Below are 26,257 nucleotides of genomic sequence, written 5' to 3' on the forward strand. Positions count from 1 at the left end.
TTTTGCATGTTTGGTCTTGTGATTTTCCCATTTGCTTGGTTCAGGTCTTTCTTTATGTAAACCCTCCAATGTCTGCTTTTTGTCTGGGCTTCTGCTGATGTTTATATTATGTTCCCTATTCAAATTGTTTAGAGTCTCAGTAACAGGCGCAGGATGTCTCTTTCTTCTTGCACTGCCCAGCAGCATGTGAGTTCTGGTGTCTATCGGTGAAACATGAGTCTTTCCCACCATGTCTCAGATTTGAGCTTACAGCAGCACATTTGGAATTATGTCAGCTAGGGAAATGTAGCTCTAATCCAATTGGCTAAAGCTTTAGCAAAAGCTTTTCTTATTGGGGGACATGGATGCTGGCTGCCAAGGTTTCTATAAGCACAACAGGGAGTTGGGAGTCCCACTGGTGCTGTGCTGAAGGAGTGACTGTGCAAAGGGGCAGCAGGCAACAGAGAGTGCCACTGTTTTGAATGTTCCTCCTCCTTACACTGTAATAAAGGACCCATCTGCACTCTGCTGATTCAGATCCATCCTGCTGACCATATCTATCTCTGTTGTTGATCTTGCACACATGCAAATACACATGCAAACACCCACTCTCCCCTGCATGTCATCTGCAGGAACAGGAATGGCTTTCATCATGTTTGAGGAAACATCTTCGCAACTGGCAAAGGAACAAAGCCACCAAAACAGGAATATTGACTGTGTGTGCATGCGTGAGTGTGTGTGTGTGTGTGTTGAGTGTGAGGGCAACAAAAGGAGAAGAAATGGAGATTGTACTGCCAACTGCCTCTAAAGCCATTCCTGTTTCCTTTCACCTCTGTGTGGAATCCAGGAAGAGGTCGGAGTGACAGAGACACGAGATCCAAGGCAGGGAGAGAAACAAAGTGAGACAGTTTGGACAGAAAGACTGGGACAGGAGAGATGGCCTTGTAAGGCTCAGATATTTAGCATGAAGACTGAACCTGAAACAAACTATGAAAGAACTGGTTTGCCAGGTTTGTGGTATCTAGATGATCTGGAGAATCTGCTGCATTAAAAGGTGAATGGCTAGCTACGTGTGCATGCTAAAGGTCCACATCCTTAAAATGTATTAGGGCAGTGTTACAAGCGCTCCTATTGACTGATTAGCTAGCTTTGTAAATGATCTAGATATTTTATGAGGGTTATTATCAGCAGTTTGATTTGCAACCGTAGGCTTAATTGACCTTGTGAAAAATTATTAGTTCATACTTCATTTATGGGAGAAAATGCTTTGTCTAATTTTTCAAAACAGTTTGTGAAAAACAAATCAGAACAAAATGTATTTATCCTCAATGGAGATTGTATCGTCTCACAGATATTTTTTTATCAATAGTTTTGTGACTATTTTTTAACAATATGAATACAGCAATCCAAAAGAAAAATGTCTGGTACTGATTTTTCTGTTTCTCTTATCTAAGGAGGATGGTAAATAAAAGAGAAAAAAAAGTCATGTGCTACAGACTCTTGGGTAATTGTTTTTAAACCAAAAAGAAAGAAAAAAACTATACATCAAATCAAAAATCTCCAAGTTTTACCTGATTTTTATTAAACTTAAAAAGTGCATCAAAGTACATTCTGCCAATGGCTCGTCAAGCAGCATGTCATCTTCCCAGCCAGGCAGCATTTTCTTTTAAATACTTCATATCTTCTCTACAAAAAAATATCAATAGGCGAATTTTATACAAAATAACTGTAAGCTACATTCTAGAGAAAAATTCCTGAATAAATGAATCTATAAATGGTGAACTACAAACTGGTTGGGGTCCATATTATTTGACCAACAAATCCCTGGTCAGAGCCTGTGTTAGGCTAGTTGTTTGTTACATTGCTAATTTTTAAACTAGTTCTTATTCATAAGTCTATGATTGTTTTCCTGAAGGAATTAAAATGAAAAGAGGACAAATTAGTCTGGTTGAATTTTAACATGCATGTTTTTTTGGGGTTTTTTTAGATTTACTTAGAAATTGACTGGTAATCAAATGGTTAATACCATTTCTATGTCCCAAAATTCAGACAACGATAACAAGAACACTCTTCAGTATAGAAGCACTTATTGAAAAAAGACTTAAATGTATACTGCACAGATAACATTTTTATGCATCATATATTACACGTTGTCAGTATTTGTAATTGCTGTTGAAGTACTCATGGTAAAATGATCTCTTACATCTTTAGTGGCTGGTTAACTTGCATTATCACTGCTTTTCAAGATGGCATGTGATGTGATATTGGGAGGAGTCCTGCAGATTGTCAGACTATAGCTCATCAAATAGCCCTCTCCAAACTACTGACTGTTTAAGAAGTAAACGTAATTCTTATTTGATGTTGCATCATAATGACAATGTTCCCCAGCGTTCTACCCAACACTGTCATATGCTCTCCTGGCCAAATCCCAACAGACCATATGACAGTAGCCCGTTTCCACACAGATCCAAGCTGTTGTTTATTTCCATTTTGTTTCCTCTCCTTCTCCCTCTCTCTCCAACTCGCACACGCTCATCTCCAGGCATTCTCGCATTCACATGCACAAAGTAACTCTCCCCTTTCCCCTCCTCATCTCATGTCCCATGCAGCTCTGCTTACTGTCTGCTTACTGTATCAAAAAGAGCTTAGATCAGGGAAACTGTAGCTTACCCTCATTCACAGTTCCAGGAAGATCAAGCTATTAATTTAAACCAGGTAGACCATGTTGGGAGCAAGAAGGGATAGTTGCCAGTTTAGTGCTAGTACCTTTAGTCACAGAAGAAATACTGCTAAAATCTTATCTGTACTAATTACACCTTTCCTGACCAATTTCTATTTCCCCTCATAAATACAGATAGTCATCTAATTCTGATTTTCTCTGTTCATTTTGGAAGAACTGCAGTACACAAAATATCTAAGCCAGAATGTGCTGCTGTTTCTTTCGAAAGAGGTTTTTGAAACTACCAGAAAAAGCATAGCTCTTGTCTGATTTCTATTAAAAAAAAAAAAAAAAAAGTCCATCTAAATTCATCCTGAGGCTTTTACAGACTGATCATGGTGTAGGTTCTTAGTTTTGGTGTATTTAATAAATGAAAAGGAGAGGGAGAAGTATTATTAAAAAGAATGATTATTGAATAAGTTACTTTGACAAAACTTGTTAAATTAAATAGTTTGATTTTACTGCTAAGCAGCTCACAATCGTTTCAATTAAATACACTTGATATATTGCTGCTCTGTGAATGTAATATTTTAAAAAAAATGGTAATATCAGTCACAACTCTACTTTTAGCGTTTGGGTTTTGCTAGCATCTTTATAGTGTTTACTGTTGGCACAATAAATCGATATTGTGGCAACGTGAGCTGTTGCTACTAATAAATAAGCTAATCTTTTTGTGGTTTTAGCCAGCTCGTGTGGCTGGAGGCTGTATTTTCCCCCATAATGACCCACTGACTGGGGTTAGCAGATTAAGCGTTGCTTTCATTTCAAGCAGAGGCAGATCACCCTATAATTGGTTATGGAGATTATCGGGGAGATGTTGGTGAGAGTTCTGATGTGGGTGTTTATCTAATAAAAGGGGGATTTATGGGATTCTGGCAAGCTGAATGACACACCAGAATCAAGATTAAAGCTTCATACATGTAAGATCACACCTGCTTTTTGTTAATGTAGTAAAATGACTCATTGCTCATACTCATACTTCTTATTTATTCACAGACGCATGCAGAGCCTGCAAAGTTTATCTGGTGCACAATCTGCTGTGTGTGGTCACTTTGCGACTTTATGGATGCACAGATATTACTGTAACATATAGATCTGAGAATGTGATGTCTCCTTCGTGTCTATCGAGCTGGTTTCAGGCGTATATGGGGAGCTTGCTGGGAGAACATGTATGAATAGCAGAGGACGCAGCAGAGCAGCGAACTCTTTCTGACACACTCATACGTGCTGGAGAGCAGACGACAGCACTCGCTGTGAAACGCCACCATATTTCCTCTGAGATCTTTTCATCTTCTCACTCCAGCACACTCATCATCAGTCTGTGTGACTAGTGCATGCACAGCTACGTTTCAGTCGGCCGCCTGTGTGCATGTGTGTGTGGAGCTGGAAATCTGGAGAGGAGGAGGACTATTGTCAGCGAGAATCTATACGTTGTTCTTACTTTTTATTAATGAGCTGTCTCACTGCATCTCCTGTCCATCTAAGATGTAAGGTGTGAAAATCCAGCTTTTAATTACTAGAGGCTTCTGAGATGAGTATAGATGTTGGGGTTTTTTTTGCATTGTGATATTAAAAGCAGGTATATAACAGTGCTAGAAGCTAACTAAACAGATTAAATGCTACATCATTGGTGAATTTCTGTGTGTCTTTTTCTACATGAACGTTTCTTATTGTGTGCAACCTAGATAAAAGTACATTACAGTGAACCCCTGTACTTGAAGGGGTTAGGAACCACAACTATTCGTGAATAGCTCATCTCCACAAATACTTGAGACTCTCGCTAAGACCACTTATAGCTATCTGTTTTAGTATTTCAAACACTAAATATACCTAAATATAGATTAATAGACACAGTGTATACTTAATACATCTGCATACACCGACATCTAAAGCCGTCCTTATTTTTAATCAAAGAGAGAACAGCCTTGTTTGATTGACTACTTTGCAAATGAAAGCCAAAAGTTTGTCAAATAGCATTGCACCTGGGTATTTTCTTTCAAGTATATATATGAAAAATGACAAAAATTAAATGCAACAACAGTCTTTCCGGCCAAATATCAAAATTCTTGCTTAATTAAACTACAAGACGTCCTCAAAAAATGTATTGAAATGCATGTTAGAACTCTAATCCGTCTTTTACTGTTGCTTTTGAAGCGATCATTTCTTCTGTGCTGAGCGCAGTTGACACAGGACTTGTTGCAGTGTGGATAGTGATCCGTTCTTATTAGTCTCAGTTGGTATCTTTTTTAAAACCTTATGCTTTTCGATACACGTTTCACACTGAAACACATTAACCTCTGGATCAAAGAATCGTTCTCCTTCCTGGATACCAATGTATAACTGCCTCTCATATCAGAAACTTAGTTTATAATCAGTTTGGTAACAACTCTTCTAAATAAGGCACCTGGAACATGATGCTATGTTACCACTTAGGTGAGTTTTTCTGCAAACAAACACGAGCCTCTGTGACACTGTCAGGAGAACATACTGGCTTGCTTACACTTGGTCTACCTACAGTGGCTTGCACACGGAGAGAGTGTGGGTTTCAGGTCAGCATCCTCCTTCACAAAGGCACTCCAAGGTTGGAGACCCAGCTTTTTAAGAAGGCTGAACGGTTTGCCATCTTCCCCGCAGCAATCCAGAGTCATCCTGTCATGATGTTGGTAAAACAGGCTGACAGTAAAAGACTCCCTCTCCTTCTGTTTTCCAGTCGCTACGTGGAACGAAAAGCAAACCCTTACCGAGTCGAAAATGCAAACCGTTCTTTAGCTCGAAAGTGATGAAAACAAATGGGTTCCCAAGAGACTTTTTAAATGTTTTTGTTTAGCGTTACAAACACATTTAATATAAAGTAGTTTACGCATAACGAGCTGCAAAGCTGTCTAGAACTTGTTTGATGCTGATGATTATGGACCAAGGTGACTTCTGCCTAAATAAAATGGATTTAATGAATTTCTAACACTTTTAACAAAACTGATTGTCGAGGCTGAGCTCCATTACACGGCTGTTTTTAAATATACTGATCACTGGGGAGGCATATGGCGTAGCAGTAGGGGATCCACTGGCCACCTTTCTATCTCTCCATGCTCTAATTGAAAGACAACTAGTACCACAAAGTCCTGTTTATACTGCATACAAGTATTTGCATGGTTATTGTTTAGCTTGTAAAATATCAGTCCCATGACCACTGCTGGTGACACTGACCCAGGCTTTAAACAATTGGCAGTAACTGCGGGGAAATGTTTCGAGGGCCCAAAAGTAGGAGTTTTCTCCTTTTAATGAAATTATGTTTTTCGACTTCAGCATATTGCAAGCTCATATTACTGTGAGGCATCTTATTCCATTAAATTTTTTATGTAAAATCTCCAAAATAGAACCAGGCATGAGACTTTCTTGGTTCTATAACCTAAGGGGAAAATACCCGGTTCACAGTATTAAGCGATTTTTGTCACATGTGAAGGAAGAGAACCCAAAAGCAGGGGAAAGGCAGGTAAAAATAATTTTACATAAAAGGGGATTCAAAAACTAAAGTCTTGGAGGAATCCATAACACTAATTAGGGAGAAGACCATAAGCAAACAGGAAAACATTAAGCAAACAGGGATAAAACTCAAACCTAAGCAAAAGACGTGTTTTCAAAACAAAACAGAAATGCAGAGAATATACACAACTGAAGACTGTATTGAAATACTAAGGTAAAAACAAAAGCACAAGGAATCTAAAACTAAAGAATGGCCTGATTATGTAAAGGATGATACCTGAAACAAAAACGATGGCAGCCAGGTGATCAGCAATCTGCAGCAGCATGTGGGGATGGGAGAACAATCAATTTCAATTCAGATTATTTATATAGTGCCAATTCACAACAAATGTCATCTCAAGGTTCTTTACAAAGATGTAATTTCAATTTAGTTGCATAGCAGCGTAACTACAGAGACAGCTCAGGACACTGTTACTCTGTTTCATACAACTGGAGAAACCTCTGGTTCTTTGTCTTTTATATCCATTAAAATGACTATATACCGTTGATTTGGTTTGACAGTATTTTAAAACAACATTTTCTAACTTTTTGCAACCATTTAAATGGATAAAGGTACCTATGCCTAATTATGCCAGAAAGAAGAAGACCAAATCAGAAGACCTCTTAAAACTGTTTTTTGTTTTGTTGTTGTTGTTTTTGATGCATTTCAAATAATTTGAATTTCTAAATATGCGAAACTGTCCCCACACCTTTCTTTTTCAAAGATCATTTTTGGAAAAACTCTAGAAACCATGAAGATTATGTGTTCTTAACAACCTGTAGTATATATTTTTTTACACATAGTTGAAACTTGTCTTCCGAGGGCCCCAAAAGTGACTGTGCTTCAGAGGCCCCCCATCCTCTTAAATCAGACTCTGCTGTGGCTGGTCAGCTGCAGCTTTATGAGCTGCTCGTAAGTTTCCGTAAACTGTTGTATTTCTGCCTAGTTGCTGTTTCCTCTTTCTCAGAAGCCTGGGACTGATCTTTCAAAAAGTAGAACAATGTACTAATTTTGTGGATTGTTGGGTGTTTGCTCACTGTATGGCTACAAATATCTGTTTTAGTTACTAATAAGTTTCTGCGCAAACCAGTTTTTGTTCCTTATCTGATGTTGGACAAGTAGACTTTATGTAGGGCTGATAGCAGCAGTTGGTTTAATAAAAGCAATCCTTAAAATCAGCAGTGTGGTTCAATTTAGGTCAGTGGTAAGTTTCAATATGAACTAGGTTACGTTGGGTTTGGTCTCACTCTCAGATCCACTTTCTGACTTCAGAGATAAACAAAAAGCCACCACCCTTTTTCTTGGTTCACTTTTTTGTCTGCATCATTTTATACTGAAAGTTTTTGAAATGTTCACCACCTACACTACTTCTTTGAGTGAGTTCTGGTTGAAGCAAGACTCGGTAGTGGTCACAATCCATTTTTCTTTTTGCGCTTTCTGCATATCTGCTCTACATAGCAGTTAGTCAGCTCAGAGTTGGTAGCCAAAATCTTTTTCTGCCACTGAAGGCAGCCCAGAACCACTAGTGGTACTTGTACAACAGCTGAAGACTTTTAACTCATTCAGCTTTGCTCCTCCTTGACATTCACATTCTATTTATTGAATATGACTATATATTACACTAAAAGCACATCTCTAGGTTATTTGAATATATTGAATAAATCTGTCCACTGGCCTGAATATCACCGAGGTCTAAAAAGTATTTGTGCACAATTTCAGCAGCATAACTTTTGAATGACGCATTCGGTATTAACATTCTTGCAGCGTTTTATATCACAGAAACGAGGAGGAAAGAACAGGAAATTAATTCTCGGCTCACAACAAACAGGAAAAAACGAATCATGTTTTATGACAAAGGTTTTATCTGGAAGGGATCCCAATTCACACAAGGTCATTTATTGATCACGGAAGATGTAGACGGCAGCTGGGTTATTACCATGGGTTTTATTAATATGCTTCCTGCTTTAATCCCTGATCTCTGTCTGAAAAATACAGTCGGGAACTCGAATGTTTTCCAGCTGTGGGTAGTTCCTGTAACCCAATGATACATTTTAATATTGATCTTTCATGTCTAACCGGAGTCGCCATCAGTTGTTGCATTGCTTTTGGCACTTGCTCCCACAGGATAATTCATACTTTTTTTTTTACAAGAAACCTTAAAGAGAAATTGGATACAAGAAAAAATTAAATCATTACACCAAAATCATTGCTTAAATACATTTTGTTTTAATTTGTTAATTTTTGTGTGTGTGTTGGATCTGTTTGCTGTTGGTGAATCTGTATTCAACAGGTTTTCTCTGTTCAACAAATAAACATCTCTGCTTCTGTCAGTCAGTGTTAGGTAGTCAGGTTCCTATCGGCTCTACTCCCGGGGTAAAGCAGTTTTTTGTAAACTGTACAGTCATATCACCACTCAGAGCTGCTATCTCAACCTGAACAGCTTTCAAACCATCTAATTCTGCCTCGTGTGAGACATCACTCTCGTAAATGTGCCTGTGTAACGTGTAGATCTGAACGTTGCAAACTATACATTCGTTATTCAATGAAAGATTTTTCTCCAAGGTCAAAGTTTCTCTAGAGAATAAAATTTTAGATTTACTACTGCATAGTCAGCCATAAACTAACTTTACTGCTTCATACTTTTGGACTTTCAACTTTGCAGCTCCTTGGTTTTGAACAATGCCCAGTTTTGTTTTGTTCAGAAATGTATGTCAGCTACTTGGTCAATTGTTGCAGATCTTTCTTTTGCTCATAATCTTAAAATGGAAAATAGCTTAAAATTAGCCCATTGCATAAAATGAAGTTATAATATAGTTACATTCTGTAAAATATTAAGCAAGTAACACTTCCTTATTTTGCTCACGTTTGCAAAAATGAAGCTAGTAGCTATAGTTTGCTCCCACTTTTTATCTTGCTGTCAAACCTCTACTGTTACAACACTGTAGTGTAATGTTTCTCCAGCTGAAAACCACAGCACGATTTGGACAGTGTTGTATTATGTATTAATTTGAATTGCTCAAACTTTGTCTCGGTGGCCTGTTTCAAAAGGCAGATTATTAATTTTCAATGTTCATACTGTACAGAATCTTACATTTTATATTTTATGTATTTATCTTATTTTTTATTTTTCATATTGTAATTGATCTGTGTGTATGTGTATGCTGCAACTGCACAGTAATTTCCCGGTTGGGATGGATAAAGTACTTCTATCTATCTATCTATCTAATGCACCATTACAACATTATGTCTCAGTTTGGATTATTTTCCGTCTCTCTTAAAAGTAGATGTACCAACATCTTTCTTAACTCGTATAAATCTGCTTGTTTTTCTTGTATTTTTTTTCTTTTCCAACCTCTAATCCAGCAAGTGGCTAAAGTGTAAAGAATCTTAGAGGTGTGCTGCTGCTGCGTCCCACTTAATGCTGCGGTCAGCTCACGCTATTTCTGTTGCCGCCAGCTGAGATCAGCCCTGCCCATTTCGGACAGGCACAGCAGGTTAATCCATTAAGCGCTGAACTCATTTTAAATAAATTTAGCTTTGTCAAGCCTAATGCATCAATTATATAAGCAAGATTCCCCAAAAGTAAATTTTTGCATCTGCCTTTTTTTTTTTTTTGACATTGTTACTTTTGCAACAACAAAAAGAAACTTTTATNTGGCATTGTTACTTTTGCAACAACAAAAAGAAACTTTTATCATTCTAGTTTTAGGTATCTCCTGTACACACGTTTTTCTCTCATCAATGTGTAATAGTCTGATTAATTCACTAAAATGCCTATTGCATTCTTCATCTCTGAAGATTTAATTAAACCTCTGAAGTGCTGAACAACACGCACAGTTTGGTTCATGAGTTACTCTTCTACCTTCAGATGTAGCTTGGGCAGGAGTGAAATATCTGAATCACACAGCACACCGTGCAGTATTTTTTTAATTGTTTTCCACTTTATAAAGTATGAAAAAGAAAGCTTAAAAGTGTATTTTGATTTGAAGTAAATCTCAACTTTTAAATGTTTTGTAAAGCAACTAAAAACAGTGTTTTTAGTGCTGTTATGTAAGCAAATAATCTGTAATCCTTCAAAAGAATTCCCTAATGTAATTAAATATTTTTAAAGGACTTTAGATGTTATCATTCTTATGTTTGGTAAATCTACATCCAAGTAGCCCAAAGAGAACGACGCCTGAAAGCGATGCAGCCAAAGTTGTTTTGGTGTATTTCCACGCATACAGACATATTATATATGGGAATAATTAAAATTAAAATTATGGAGAGGTTTTATTATCTAATTTGTATTAGCTTAATAATAAAAGGGCAGCAGTTGAAATGCTTGCCATTAAAATCTTAGGCCGTCCCACTTAAAGCAAAAGGCAACGTTTTTTGAAGCAGGAACTTCAAAAAAGCAGAACTTTTTTGTGTTTTACGTCCACATAATTAACTGAAACGGCACTGAAATGCTACAAGCCCAATTCTCAACAAGTCATATGAAAACAGATTGAAATGCTTATCCTAGCACTGCAGTAACTTGCTTACTATTAGAACATTGTCAGCAATAGCAAGACATGAACATGGTGTTTATTTAACACTGTGGCTCTATGTGTCAAGCTGGATGTGTATTTAGAAATAAAAGGCTTCGATGTAGAGAAAAGAAAAAAAAAAACCCTGTTGACAAAAACAGATTCTGCAATATCCGGAACGTCATTGCTGAATGACTAAAGTAGAACGGAAACAACATAAGAGTGAAAACTATGCAGTGACGACATATGGTTTTATTTTCGGCTCTTTAAAATCATTGGACCTTCTAGGATGTACATAGCATTGATTTTTGGACTTGGATAAGTATTGACCGGGACATTTGTAATCACATTAGAAGTGTGATCAATTCAGACAATATTTTCTAAGTTTTCTAAGTTCAAAGTATTCCCATGAGTGTATCATCAAATTCAAGTTGGATGTGTCACTTTAACTTTCACATTATTGAAAAAGTTATTTAAGTTCACACACCGAGTTTTGTGCTTTTTTTTTTTTTTTTTTAACTGCAGTGGTTGTTTTGGAGTTTGCGATTTTATAGCATCCAGGGTAAAAGTAGAGGGCGTTAAACAACACAGGAGGATGTAAATGGAGGAGGGCAAAATTGTTGGTGATAGAGAAAGAACAGCTTATTAGTAGAATGAATGGTTAGATTCAATTGTTATGCAAACGTGTGAAATGGAAGCATGAAAGAGACAACCCTCATCCCGAACAGCTTTAAGTGAGGAGGCACTGACTTCTGTCTCAGACTGATACAGAAGGCTGAATCAATGCGATACCTCTCCTTCTCGCCTCCCTTTCAGTGGGAATTTTCTGACCTAGATAGCTCCTCCACCATGCAACACAGCAAGAAAGCAGCAGCAGAGTTATTTTTACACATTACCAGGAGACAATAGTTTGTCCTCTGATCGTCCTCCCAACATCCGTATGCTTCATTCCACTCCTCCTTCATCCTCGTGATTGCCATCCCTTTGTGTTTTAGCATCCTTTTGCTTATGTTTCTCATTTCTATATTTAGCCTCTTTTTGTTTGATTTTTGCCTCCTCCTTCAGGAATTTAAAGATCAATCAGCTACCAGCTGAGTTTGATGCAGAAATCAGCCTGGATTGTTTAACACTGAAACAGGAATTTGAGGAGAATCTTGAATAAATATTGTCTGGGGGGGGGGAAAAAAAAAGAAAAGCAGAATAATTTTAAGTCAAGTTCAAAGTCCTTCATCCAAAGTTTAAGTCAAGTCTGTGGCAGGTTAAAAATGAATATTTAACATCTTCCCCCCCCCTCAAAACATCCAACATATAAAAAACACCACTGCTTGTGACTTATTTTAAAAAAAACAACAAAAAAAACAAGTTATGACTTGTCCCCCAGAAGACATAAATATGTGTATAAGTTTAAAAGAAGATGCTAGAAGTAGGTTACAGAATTTTTTTGAATGGATAAAATGGCACGTGCTTTTATTTTGACGAACAGCGTTCAATGATGTAGTTAACGCCTGTTCCTAATGTTCAAGTTCTTCTCCCCTTTGCTCTATGCGGCTCGTTTTCTCATGATGAAGAAGCTTTTGTTCTCCTTTCTTTGGTTTAGATTTGCACGAATCTTATGGAACCATTTAGGAAATCCATAAATATTTCCACAGCATTTTGCAAGTGACAAAGTAAAGTGAAGATTGATGTAATGGGTAAATTAGGATGAAATTTGAGTTCATGAAAAGAGCTAGATAACGAAATGTGCTTTTATTTTGAAAACCGGGTGTGCTTCATTTATAACTAGCTTTACAGTCAGAGAATTAGGATATTGGAGGTTTGTTTAACTTCACTTTGAGATGATTCAGTGTCACTTGTTGCAAAGTTCATGTTAGGGAATCTTGTGTGCGGTCATTATGATGCTACAGCGAACATGATATGGTTTTTATGAGGCGCTACTACCCACAGGCCAACAATTCAGACATGGAGCAGTTCTGTCAGAGGTTCAGTCAGTGGCTGATTTACTGTAAAAGCTTGCCTTATAGCATGGAATTGAAGTAAACATTACAGGGAGATTTGGGGTTTGACTAAAATGAATATAGACAGAAATCACCCTTTAAGAATGAAATCAGGCATTAATTTAAAGTTTAAATCAAATTAGCTTTAAGTGTAGGGTTTGAAAAAGAGATTTTCTTGCTATAACCCTAAGCTACTTCTTTTCATTTTCTTTATGGATTCTGTTATGCCCTAAAAAAAAAAAAAAAAAACCCTTCACAGTTCACAGTGTGCTTTACCTCTCTTGTCCTCCTCTCCAGAGAGCACAGGGACAGACAGGTCATCTATCTGCTCCCTAATGATGACGGATGGCAGCGCTACAAAGAGCTCGAAAGAAACGCATAGTTATGTTAGGAATAAAAGTGAATTAACAAAATAAGGGAAGATTGTGTTTTATGTTTGTTCTTTTTCCCAACTCTTGTCCAGATGGTGGAAGTTTTAGTGTCATGTTGAATTTCAAGCGTTTGTATCATTCCTGTCATCAGCTGAATGTCAAACACACACAGTGACACACATCTGCAAGGTGCCATCTGGTGTAGTTCACACTTTTGAAGACTCTCTTGCACCAAGGGCACATTCAGCTGCATCCTGACTTTGCTGACCTGCAGGTCTGCAGGAGCCGGTGATGCCGAGTACAGTCTCTCTCTCTCTCTCTCTCTCTCTCTTTCTCTCTCTCTCTCTCTGGGATTCTCTCACTCATATTTACCCACACTATTATTTTCTCGCTGTAGCCTTGAACTCATGGCAGCTTCGTGCTGTTCTGTGTTTATTATAACCGGGCTGCAATATAGTAGGAAAACATCCAGATGCAGCGTTATTATTGAATATGTCATCGATGATAGTGGCTTTATTTCCATTATCATAATGTTCTTTTCACTCTGTGTGAGCCGCAGCGTCACAGTCTCTGCTGTGATGTTGGGGGCATCAAAGTCTATGTCAGCTGCTACAATTACAAATTTTGCTGGACAATAAATTGTCCCAGAGGTTAATGTGATAAATGGTAATGTTGCTTTGAGACCATTTTCAAGTAATATGATGGTGATGCAAGTGCACCATGTCAAAGACCTGTAAACTTTAATTTCATATAACATTTAAAACTGTACCTGGAACCTTTTAAATATCCACCATAAATAAACAAAACAACTGAAATAACCAATAGAATGGATACTGAAGTCTTGCAAACATAGTTGCCTTCAAAAAGGTTTAGTTGGGGCCAGAGCACCAACTGAAGACGTTTTCTCATCCAATCCTTTGTAGAAAGACTCAAGAAAAACAATCAATCATTCAAGTGGAAATTATCAAGCTGGCTTTCATTTTTTATGGTATTGATTTATTGCTTATTGCAACAGGCTTAAGTCAATTCAATTAGCAAAACATGTTAATGTTTATGATGCATTTGAACTATTAAAACCTGCCAGTTATTGCATCTAAGAAGTTCTTTGTTATTTTTATTGTGTTTTATGGCTATTACTGTATTTCTTATGTGGGTCTAATTTTAGATGTACTTCCAACTGTCCAAAATCTTTCCATTTAATTCATTTTTAGTGATTCAGGGTTGAATGGTAATCTGCTAGTCACTTCATGAATGTAGAATATTTTAAAGGAAAAAGTGAGAGCACCCATGCAAGGAATTATGGAGTCATGTGTGCTTGTCTTCTTTAATCCTAATTTAAGCTCAACCTTTGACACAAAAAATAATGCCTTCCAGGAAATAACACTATTTGTGGACTTCAAGTGGTGAGAAGAGAAAGCTTTCTCTCATGATTTTATATAAATTCATTACACACAACGTAATATAATTCAATGGTAATGTTTTTTTTCTTTTAATTTTGGTGATAATGGCTTAATAAATTAAATTCTATAAATTATCTCTCGTTATTTTAGTATTATTTAAGGAAATACATTTTAAATCCAGACATGCCAGCCCACTGATTTGCTATATGCATTGAATGCTTGCTTCATAATCCTCTTTTTTTACTTCTGTGTCTTCATGTTTTTCCACTACATTTTTTTTATCCATTTGGCTTTACGTTGGTGTGCTTAGATGCAGCTCTCTGTGAGTAGTCGGTCTCATTAGCAATTCTTTTTCTTAGTCGTTTGACTGGGTAAATGCTGAGGCTATGCCATTACATTTCTATATCGCATTTTTTTTCAAATCATTAGTCTGGTAGCATTCAGATGTTTGGATACACTTAAAATGTCACTCTATACTTTATGAATCTGTATATTACGAGTTTCACTTTTTCAACTGAAATGAAATACATTTTGAACATTTAGATTTATTGTGATGCACATGCACAGCTGAGAAGAGTAGTTGTATATTTAAATAGGAGACAGCTTGTCATGACTTGCTTTAAGAAGTTAATCTGATCGCACGTGGCATAACGCAACACTTATTTTCACCGAGCCCTCCGCTCGGCTCACCTCTTTGCTCTCACACCTTTCCGTCTGAGACCTACACTTGGAGAGTGATCTGTAAGCCTGATGGGAAGTGTTAAGACCCTTTTCTGGTGGGTTCATCATACAGCGCACCAACTCATACGCACACACCCCGACACAGTGGTAAAGTCTCACCATTCCCAAAGTGCAGACAAGAAGGCAGTCTGTAACTATGACAACCCAGAAAGAGGGGAAGTGATTGGGTAAGACTGAGTTGTTAAGATCTACTGTTAAAAGCTGCTGTACGAAGCCCAGAGCAAGTGTTATTCTTTGTCATTGTGGCGTTCGTGTCCATTCACGTCGGTTTGTGTGGGTGAGAAAAAGGCAAAGACAACAGTTTTCCTTAAATGTCCTCCCTCCTTACTGATTTCTTTACGTTCTGTTTGAGCTCATTGTCAGACTCATTCAGCGCTGAAGCTCGCTGTGGCGGCTGAGCCCTGGAAAAAAAAGACTGAATCCCAACCATTGGTTGCAAACACTTTTGTGGCTAATTGAATGAGAAGAAACACTCACAGGGGAGATACAAAGCGGCTGCACAGTGGAGGTGACATCAAATAGACCAGATAATAGCCTCGCGGAATCGCATAACTGGTTGTAATGTTCCTTTCAGTCCTTAGAGGGGATGTAGTTTTGACTAGATCTTATCATACCTCTATTACCGTTTAACTTTATGTCACAGGCTACACATTTTTTCCCCTTAACTTCACTGCATTTTATACCTGTTGATCTAAAGTCAGTATAACTTTTTTTCTGTGGGTACAGTGATTTATGATGGCTACTGGGTTTGTGAGTCAATGGGGTCTGTTGCTGTTATTCTCTGAGTTTATTAATTCAAGACTAACAATTGTGATCTCTGCATTTTTGTCTGCTTGAGCTGAAGCTGTTGTACCTACTAAAAGGAAAGAGGAAGAAAAAAGCTTCCTGCTCCGCAACAATGCAGAACAGGTTGGGTGAAGAACCTTCCTGGCACCGTCTGTTTGGCTTTCTTTATCTCTGCTTTCTTATCAGTTACTGTTGTTCTAATTTTATCTCAAGTCTTAAATGTTTTTTACTGTTAAACCCACAACTGACACAACTCAGATGCGTTGCTCATTAAAAAATAAATGCAAAACATTCACCTGCTCATTGACCTTTCGGTTTTTTTCTGCGTGCTACTTTATCTCGACTCGGCTCCATTATTTTGGACCAACCTGTTTTACGAGTTGTAGAATTAAGGACAAGGATCCGCAACAAATAAAAAGGCTTTTCTGCTCTCTCTAAAATGTGCAGTCAATTTAGGAAATTGTTTTGTGTTTTGCAGTGAATTTAAATGACATGAAAAGCATCAGATATTAGGATTAGGATTACGTGAAGCAGAAAGGATTGAGGAATACTTTTTATTTTAGGTTTGTTATCTGAAAACATAGAAGTAAATTAAATGGATCACTTGTTTTTTTTTGTTTTTTTAATGAAAGCAGTTAGAAAATGTAGAATGTAAGAGCATCTTAAACATTTTCACACACACTGTTTACTAATTAGATAATATCTGAAGGTAGTTGCTTGCACCGCCTTCTACATTTCTTACGTCTTGCTATATGTAAGGAAGGCCATCACTGCCACAATCATTGCTGTTTTATATTGATCAATGACATAAAATCCCAATAAAATATTTAGAAGTTTGTGGTTGTGATGTGGAAAAAGTTCAAGGGGTGTGGCTACTTTTTGACCGCACAGCGTTCGCTCTATCATTTCACGTTGTGTCTTTTTTTAGGAGCGTTCCTCTCTGCTCATATGGCAGTTACTGGCACTGGCAACCTGTGACTAACAAGCTAAATATCTTATTGGCTGTGTTTTATTTACAGAGTTGTGTTTCTCTACCACCTGCTGGAGCATAAAACAATGTCTGTCTTTATGCTTCATTTCACCGTTGCGTCTCAGTGTGACGCCCAGAATCTTCTCGTTATCTTTAATGGTTTCCAGAAGCGAGGCAAGCGATTGGTAAATTACAAACAAGACGTTATATTCTTCATTTCAGAGGCTCTGTCTGCCATTGAGAATCATCTGGAAATACTAGAATATGCGTTTTCTTTGACGCTTCCTGAGGTGCTCTCATGCTGTCAAAACAGTAAAACCTGTATGGTGTAATACTTTTTCTGTTTTCAAAACAAAACATAATAAAACTATAATATATCAGGGAGAAGAAAAGAGCCACATTATTTATTTAAAATGTTCTGGTTTATTTGCTAGAAACAAAGAGGTGTTGGGATTATCTCATTGTGTGTTTGAGGTGTGCAAAGCAAGGTGAGAATTATGCAAATGTATTCAAGTTGAAGAAACTTCTGAGCAAATCATTTTCAGGGACAGTTTTTGGAGAGAAATGTCTGTAAGTTACTATAAATTAGGTGCTGAAACTGGCAGAAAAAAGGGGAAATATTTATTCAATTGATTCAAATAAATGTTTTGATTGAATATCTTTCGCCACTCAAATTTTGCCATTTATCGTGCGAAATATAGCCACTAGCTAAACAAGCAACAACTTAAAAGAAATAGTTAGACTGATTAAATCTGAACTCTATAATTCTTTACCAAACAGTTATTAAAACACAGTCTGGGATTTTGAAAAGCTCATAATAGCTTCGAAACTTATTTTTGAAATCCTTGAATTTTGGATCTCTTTAAGCCAGATCCTTTTTGAAAACTGCAGTAATTAGAGAAGTTAAACCTGCATCGAATCCCACCACTTACTGTTTCTTTGAAGCAAAGCATGCAATTTGTGAAACCTTTATTTCATTTGTGGAAAATTTTAGTGGATAATTTTTTCCCCCCTACATTTGTTAAACTCTTGCCTCATTCTCTGTTAAAGAAAGTTGTATTTAAAGTTAAAGCAGTAAATAAGTTGTGCACCTACAGAACAATTTCTCTGCGGTTCTTTCAATGTTTGCATGTGTGCACATGTGAACACTTCAACAGACATGAAACCAGTTTATCTTGTATGCCTGCCACATCCACTTCACCAACCAACACCCGTCTGAGTAATACCCTTTTATCCGAGGTGTGACGGTTTTTGCAAACAGCTCAGGGTAAATAGTTTGCATTGGTTTGATTTTTTTTTTTTTTTTTCTGGCTGGGAGATTGTTCTCAGATTTGCAGTAAGGTGTGCCAACTTCTAGTTCGTTGTATCTGGTTTGTCAGGTTCATCTCTGTCAGGTGAAGGCAGACATGATGTGGCACATGGTTTTAAAGAGGTTGTGAGGCATTGATTATTCTATGTTTTTATTATCCGAGTTATTAAAGCCTGTGCTGCAGCAATCAAAATGGATAGCCTAATGTTTCCAGTTGTCTAGCAGTGTTCACTGGTTCTAATAATTTATAAAGACAGACAGTCAGTACTACAGTTCATGAAAAGCCTTCCTCTCTACAAGATGATTTCGTATTAACTGAGTATTTGAGGTGTAATGTGGGCTTGAATTACAAAAAAATCGGCAGGCAAAATAAACCAGAGTTGTAGAAAATGGTGGTGGTGCTTGGTAACAATCAAGATTGGACATTTCAAACTAACAGTGTCCTGAAATCAATTAGTGAACATGTTCAAGCGTCAAAACATAGTAAAACTTTGGAGTTTTTTTTTTTTATTTTGCAGTAAATACCTTTGTAGAAAAAAGATAAGGGTTAGGGTATTATAAAAAAATAAATAGTTGTTATGAAGAATAACTAACTCAAACTTAGATTTGGGATGTACAGATATAAAAATTTGGGCCAATACCAATATGTTAAAAAATGACTTCAGGTACCAACGCTATTGCCAACTTATGCGTCTCTAAATTAAATTTGAATGGCTTTACCAGAAGGTGAACAGTTGTGGATACTACATGTGATGGTAATGCAGCTGAGATGATTACCTGATTAATTCATCACCAATTAAAGTAAGCATTTTTTTTTTGTTGTGCCTCGCATAGGTTTGTTTAGAAGAGGTCAGCACTAAATTATGCAAACATTAGAAGGTGGATAACCAAATAAGCAACTTTTCCCAAGGTCAAGGACGTCTTGGAGGAATAAAGACATTCATTGTATTTTTTTTTCCTTCTTAGCAACGTTCACAAAATTGCTAAACGCCTTGGACAAGTGCGAGATGTGCTAGTTCATACTGTATTGCATCGGTGCCCCACCCCTACCTGTTGCTGAGGACTTCCAATCAACTGGCACAAAGACAGCTTTTGTTCATCGTAGATTTAAATTTTAATTTAATTTAATTTAATTTGGTTTTTAGTTGTGGGTTTAAGTTAAGGGGCTGATTTCCTCTTTAGAGGCAGAGATTCATCTAAACAGTAAAAAAATTGGGATTATTGATTAAAAAAAAACATGTTTACTCCAGTTCCTATTCTGCCATAGCTCCTTAAATTCTTCTCCATTAATGCTTTCCACCAAACTCTGTTTCAATGATATCAGTAGTTTTGTTCTACCTTTTGCTCTGAAGTTGGATGGAAAAAGAGAAAAGTAAGATGATCCATCATGCTGTTTAGATATGCAGTTGCTAAAGTACCTTTTGCAGGTTTTATGTGTTAATCTGACTGTCTGTGATCATTTGTGTCACTGTTGACCGCCTCACACACCTAAACTCATGTAAATTCCTTGCATCTTGAGTTTTCTCATTTTTTATTGATCTAAATTAAGTTATAGTTGTTGTGTATTTAAATAGACATTAATGAGGATTTGAACATGTGTGTTTTCAGGATCACACGGGGTAACCCTGCCCGTCTTCACATAGTGACTCCACTCTGACTGAGTGGGTCTATCTGTTTGATAGACACAACAAGTGACCTGATTAAAAAGTCATAGGAAGGTGAGTTAAATGCATGCTAGAACCCCTTCTTGTCTTTCTTTTTATGCAAGCTGTATTTTACATTTGTAGTTGCCACGAAGATTTGCAAATGCTCCGGTGTAGTGAGTAATCATTTATGGTGCTGCTCAATTAGCTGGAAAACAGAAGAATGCCTATAAGCAGGTTGGTCCCCATCCAAGCTGAGACGACGACATGGCGGTTTCGCTTGCGTTCATGCAAGTGGCTTCATTTATCTTGTGGGTTCAGTCAGCAGTCTGGGTTTGTGTTGTAAGAGCAAAGATTATCACTTTCATCTGTGGTTTGACATGTTTATCGTGTTTAACTGGGCCACTTTTCTTTTAAATGACATTGCAAAACAAGGAAGCATTTATTTTTGTTTTGTTTTGTTTTTTTAGCAACTTGGCGGCTGACGATTGGCTATTTCTAATAAACTATGGGAAATCTCTGACATATTCTTATCTGTTTTAATATAAGAACAGGTTTCACAATTTCTTGTGAATCCTTTTGTTAGTGTATGTCCAAAGTGTATTAGTGTAAGGTTGCACTTGAGATCCGAAGCTATCGATCTGCATATTCCCTAAATGATGAATGGAGTTTGCCATCAAAGCTTAAATACATTAAATAATTGTGAAGTGGAAGTAAAGGGATAACTCAAGCTCAGTCAGACTGGATTAAGAGTGCTTGTGAACAGCAGTTTTCTAGCTGTAGATTCTTATTTGGATAGAGGTCTGGACTTTGACTGGGTAAAGCATAAGTGCTTTTCTCCATTGTAGTGCTGCCACGTTTCCTCCAGGTTCGCACTGTATTTTGCTCCAAACGCCTAACCTGGGGGAGTTAAACTGCAGTCCTCGAGGGCAGGTGTCCTGCAACGTTTTCATGGGGCCCAAGTCCAACACAACTGAATATCACAAAATGTAATCGTCTCCTCATGCACTCAAGTTGTAAGAAGTTCTGCTATTGGCCTAATTATGTAATTAAAGTGGGTTGACAGAGAAGCACGTCTAAAAGTTGCAGGATGCTGGCCCTCTGGGACTGGAGTTTGACACCTGTAACTTTGACTACTCTCCCCGTCCCTGTTAAACAAAATACTGCCACCACTATGTTCTGCATGTAGATCAAAAAGTTTAATTTCAGTCTTGTTTGGCCAGATTGCCTTCTTCTTACTGTTTGCTGTGTCTTGTAAATTACTTTTGGGAAAACTTCTTATGGCTTTCTTTTAACATTCTTGCCACTCCTCCTCCATAAAGGCTGAATGGCTGCCCTGTCAGCATTTTTCCACTTGAGCTGTATATATTTGCAGCTCCATGCAGCTTTTATTGCCTACAGTTGACCACACAACTGCACTGCATTTTTTTTAATTAGGTGACTCCTTGCACTGGATTGTATTTAATGGTATCAAATTAAGGGGGTAAGAAAGGGACAGAGTAAAAATACACTCCACACTTCACATTTTCAATTATCAAGCTATTTTAACACCTGACTGTCGAGTCATGCTCTTACCTGGTGTTGGTCTGTCACCCACAATTCAAATTAAATGCATAAAACTCAGTGGTTGTGAGAAAATGTTAGGGCTCTTAAAGCTCTACAAGCCGGATCAATGACTTTATTCAGTCTGAATGGTTGCATTTTGCTCATGTTTGTAATCTACTGGCAAACACTAGTCTTTATAATCCTGTTAAACAGTCTAACACTGTTTTGTTTCCCCGCTGAGGTTGCACTGCAATGTGCCGTTTTCACGCAGCGGTGAGGCAAAATACGACACCGACATCTTATCCTGTAGCGATCCAGGTCAATTACACACTTTGGCGTAGCACTGAGGTGGCCTTTCAGGAGTACATAATCAACTGTGGTTTATATTTACAGTATTTAACATCAGATGCTGCATGCTTCTTGCTTCCTGCTTCACTCTGGTCATCTGCTTTACATCTCACAGACCAAAACAAACCCTTCCTCGCTCATATGTGGTCTTGTCAGTTTTATAGGTCTTTCGCTAAATGTGCTTTATTAATTTGCACAGATTTTTGATCACAGTTGGCCGGGGCTTGTGCTTCTCGCGGTTAAAGAGTTCACTCACTGCTTTGGTAAACTGCCTGCTTATGTATGTAAAGTAGTTTTTATGCAGCTCACCCCCGTGGCCTTCTCCACTATCAGTGTTTGGTGTCTGCATGTGTGCGCGTGTGTGTGTGTGCGCGTGTGTGTGTGTGTGTGTGTGTGGCGGTTTTAGTGCATTGCTGGTGAGCCTAACAATATGCTCCACTGCTCTTCTCCACAGAGCTCTTCACTCAGCCTCGGCTGCTTTCGCTTCGTGTGGGAGGAGATTTTTGGATGTTTTGATTGTGTTAATTTGCTCAGTTACGTTTGTTTTGGTGTCGTTCGCAGGTTCAGCAATAAATCTGGGAATAATTTATCAGGCTTAAATACTAGAGAGCTGCTGGGATTTGATCCATCAGATGTCATAATTTATCATTTGATAAAGATAGGGTGATAGAAATAACACAAGGGTCGGGTGCATTGGGTGTATCGCTAGATCGCTGTTGCTTGATTACCCCCATTTGTTTCCTGTCACTACCTAAAAACACCTAAGCGGCTGTTATAGGCCAAAAAAAGAACAATAATATATTTATATTGGGCTTGACCTCTATGAATATTGTAGTATGGGTTGTTGTTCCTACAAATATTTTGATGAGGATTATTATTATTTAGCACATGTACGAAACATGGAACTTAAATATAAAAAACACTTCAAATTTTGTTGCCAAACTACCATTACTTATAAATAGCACTATCTCATCCCTATCCTCTGCAAGATGACCACCTATTATTCCTTTTTTATTAGTATTTCATTGCCATGTCATTGGCACCCTCTTATACAACAAAAAAGAATTATATATACTTCTATTTGTCATCCCTGTGGACTTTAATTTGGCCACCTCTTCATCCCAGTAAAGTTTTGTGTTTAAACTTTAAACTGGTTTGAAAAAGCCAAACAGTATTTTCCGGTTATTTCACATACCTTACATTCTGGCCTCATTGTCAGGGTAAAGGTTTGACTTTTTAAATTACAGGAACCGACTTGCAAAAAAAAAAAAAAAAAAAAACATTTCACGCACAAACACTCTCTGTGGAGATGAATTGTTCCGGCATCTCCCGTTCTCCTGTTTTCTCATCCCTCCGTCTTTCCTCACATTTCCATCATCTGTTGCCTCTACCATCATCACATATGCTTCCAGTTTTCTCTGCTTCTTGCATCTTGCTTGGCGCTCTTTCACCTCGTGTTTGTTTATCTCCCTGTCTCCATCTTCCTTCTTTTCTTCCCATGTGTCATTCCTTTACTCTTTCTTGCCCCTTCAGCCGCAGTGTCCTTGAGGAAGCAGTGACTTTGCTGGTGAGCGCACGCAGCCGAGCACATCACTCTCTCTTCTTTCTTAAACGCCTCGCTCGGTGACGCTCACTCAACATGCTGAATATACCCATACTTATGCATGTCTGTCGTTAAAGCCGTGGCAGTTCTGTCAAGCAGAACCAGCCCTTACAAGTATTTTCCTTTGTTCTCAATGAATAATTCATCCTGTGCCATTTTGCACGCAATAATGCAAATATTGACGAAGCTGGAGCAGAGAAAAACTGAGATCGTTGTCTCCAACGTTTAGCACAGGTTCTGTGCTAAACTGTCCACTGTTTGGACAAGCAGATAGCTGAAAGGGAGGTAAAGTGACTTAAAGTGAATCTTCGCAGGTTCTTGGCGTCAGGTCTCCTCTACGCAAGATAAAACCTGATCAATTAAAAAATATGAGTTTATTCACCCAAATAATTAAGACATATTGGGTTTAACACACAAGTTCAGTTACTCTTGCCCAAGGCTTGTCATTGAGTTTGTACAAATTGCCTTCTGTGTGATCGACTGCAGTCGGGATACCAGCATGGAAACGTGATCCCGGTATGTCCCGCTCTTCATTAGCGGTGCCCTCCACTAATCTTGGATCTAGAAAGCCCATTGTGACAGTTTTCCGTGGCTTTTGAAATATAGATGGAGTCTGATTGTCTGGTTGTAAGATGAGCCATGATAGTCTCTTGACGCTGTTTGTTCCCTGTTGGCCTCTGTTTCCATTAGAGTGTGCGTTTGGTTTATCCTACCACCTTATGTGTTTTCAGCCTGGGATCAGGTATCTTCTCTGCAGTGCTATATATGGCAGATGCGCTTTTGTAGTCGCATCCTAAATGCCGCTTTTTTTTTTTTTCCTTATGCGTGTACGCTGAGCCCTCTCTTATTCAGAGTTTTTAATTAGCTGTGTTAGCCATATCAGGTCTTTTTTTTTACACACATTAACACACTTCAACATTTTATTACACTATCTCATAGGCTCCATCACATCTCTTTATCTCTGTTTTTATCCCTCTCTCTTTTTCTCTCTTGCTTCCTTATGTTTGTCCCACATTCAGCTGAAAAAGGATCCGGTAACCATGGTGACCATTCCCAAAGGAAAAAGTTGAGGACAAATCTTTTTCACACTCACTTTCCATCCTTTCTGTCAGGCATTGTTACAATCTGGTGCTTCCCTCCATGCAGAAAATATGAAGTTTTTAACTCACATGTCATTTTTTTGTTGTTGTTGTTGTTGTTTGTGTTTATATTGCTGATGTTTCCATATGTGTGAGAAGAGCTGTCTGGGAATGGGCCACTTTATAGTTGACATGGTATGATAACGTTTAGTAAAGGTACTGTGGTGTCACTGTTTTTAACTCTGGCATGGTATAATTGCTTTCATATGCTATTATTTTACTGTTGCAAAACATAAAATGTAATCTATAGCATTTATTTGTTGCTATTTTGATTTTAATGGCTTGCATAAATATAGAATGAAACACTGAACTGGTGACGCTGCTGTCAGCTGCTTAGCAGATGTGTCACTTGTAGCTCAAATGAAGTTTTAAAGCAGTGTTACCTTTCATGCGAGGGATTTATGGTGCTCATTTAGTTTGCTTAGCATGACCCTCCACATGACTGAAACAATCAGCCTTTAAAACATTCATATGCATTTTACTCTTCCACCATTTTAAATGAGATGTTTTCAAGCTCATCAAAATATCTATTTTTGATTCAAGTGGCAAATGTTGGTTGGATTTTAGGCTTTTTGTGTTAAATTTGTAAAAATGTATGAAGAAAACTTTCCAGGAAAGTAGAGTGTTTGCTGTTTGAAGATGCTGTACACACCAGTCCAAGCTTTTGCCACAATGTGGGAAATGAAACTCCGTAAATGCAGAAAGATAATCGGCACAGCCGCAGATTAAGGAACGTTATTTGTTCAACGCTTTGACATTTGTGTGACACTTGTGAACATTTTATAGCAGCGGTGTCTCTCTGCATACCATAATGTGTCGAAGGTGTGACGGTCAGGTCAGAAACTGTTCATGAACATCCTGGCTTAGCAGAAAATTGCATGACATTTCCTACAATATACAACATATAAAAAGGCTGTCCTGGAACATGATTTGATTAAATTTGGCTATATTGAAATGTTCTTGAAAAAACAAAACAGAAATTAAAATTCCACCTTCTTCTTTAGAGCACCTCATGTGAAAAGCTGCTCATTTCCCGCAACATACATTTCCGAAAGAAAACTCTGGATTAAATATTTGTATGTTGACAAGATGCAAGCTGTAAAAAAATAAAAAATAAATCCAAAGTATTTATTCTGAACTTAATGGTTACATCTCTGTAACTGATGTACCAACCAAGAATGGAGTGACCCAGTCATACAACATTTCCAATCGATTTGAATAGAAGGTTTGCAGAGTGATTTTACCATTACGGTGAGAAATGATGAAGTCCAGGTGATGTGTCCTGGGTGGCCATTGATTTTTTCCCCAGAGGTCTGATAACTATTTTCCCATTTTCCTCCAACAGAGGTCTGCTTATTTCTAAGCATTCAATATTATTTAACAGCTGTTGCAATAAAACACATTTTTATTGTTGCCAGTCCTGATTTACTTTAATTTTTAAATTCATAATAAAACAAATGTGCATTAAATTGCTAGTTTATTCTTGTAGATAACCTTTACTTTCCAAAGGGGAAAAAATAAAATAAAAGCTTGGAATTATGAGAAATTAACCATCAGATTTATTTAAGAGGCCTTTGGGCAACATTTGGATTTTAATGGATTAAGGAAAATTAAAGTTGTATGTGTATATAACTTTGATAATTTATCATTTAGCAATTTTAATTGGTGTTCATTTTCCT

General features: G+C 37.6%; 1 protein-coding gene across 8 annotated transcripts in view; it reads left to right on the plus strand.

The window, feature by feature from the left end:
* strbp (spermatid perinuclear RNA binding protein) overlaps positions 1-26,257 on the plus strand; it is a 90,475-nt gene that overhangs the window by 5,224 nt on the left and 58,994 nt on the right. For 6 of the 8 annotated variants that reach the window (XM_007566517.2, XM_007566509.2, XM_007566533.2 and 3 more), the window contains exon 2: positions 19,909-20,018. The exons of the other annotated variants lie outside the window; for them this stretch is intronic. The gene's annotated coding sequence lies outside the window, so the exon portion shown is untranslated. The remainder of the gene's footprint in view (positions 1-19,908; positions 20,019-26,257) is intronic. 8 annotated transcript variants of the gene reach the window in all.

Source organism: Poecilia formosa, unplaced genomic scaffold, assembly GCF_000485575.1.
Source record: "Poecilia formosa unplaced genomic scaffold, Poecilia_formosa-5.1.2 Scaffold6, whole genome shotgun sequence".
Taxonomy (NCBI): Eukaryota; Metazoa; Chordata; class Actinopteri; order Cyprinodontiformes; family Poeciliidae; genus Poecilia; species Poecilia formosa.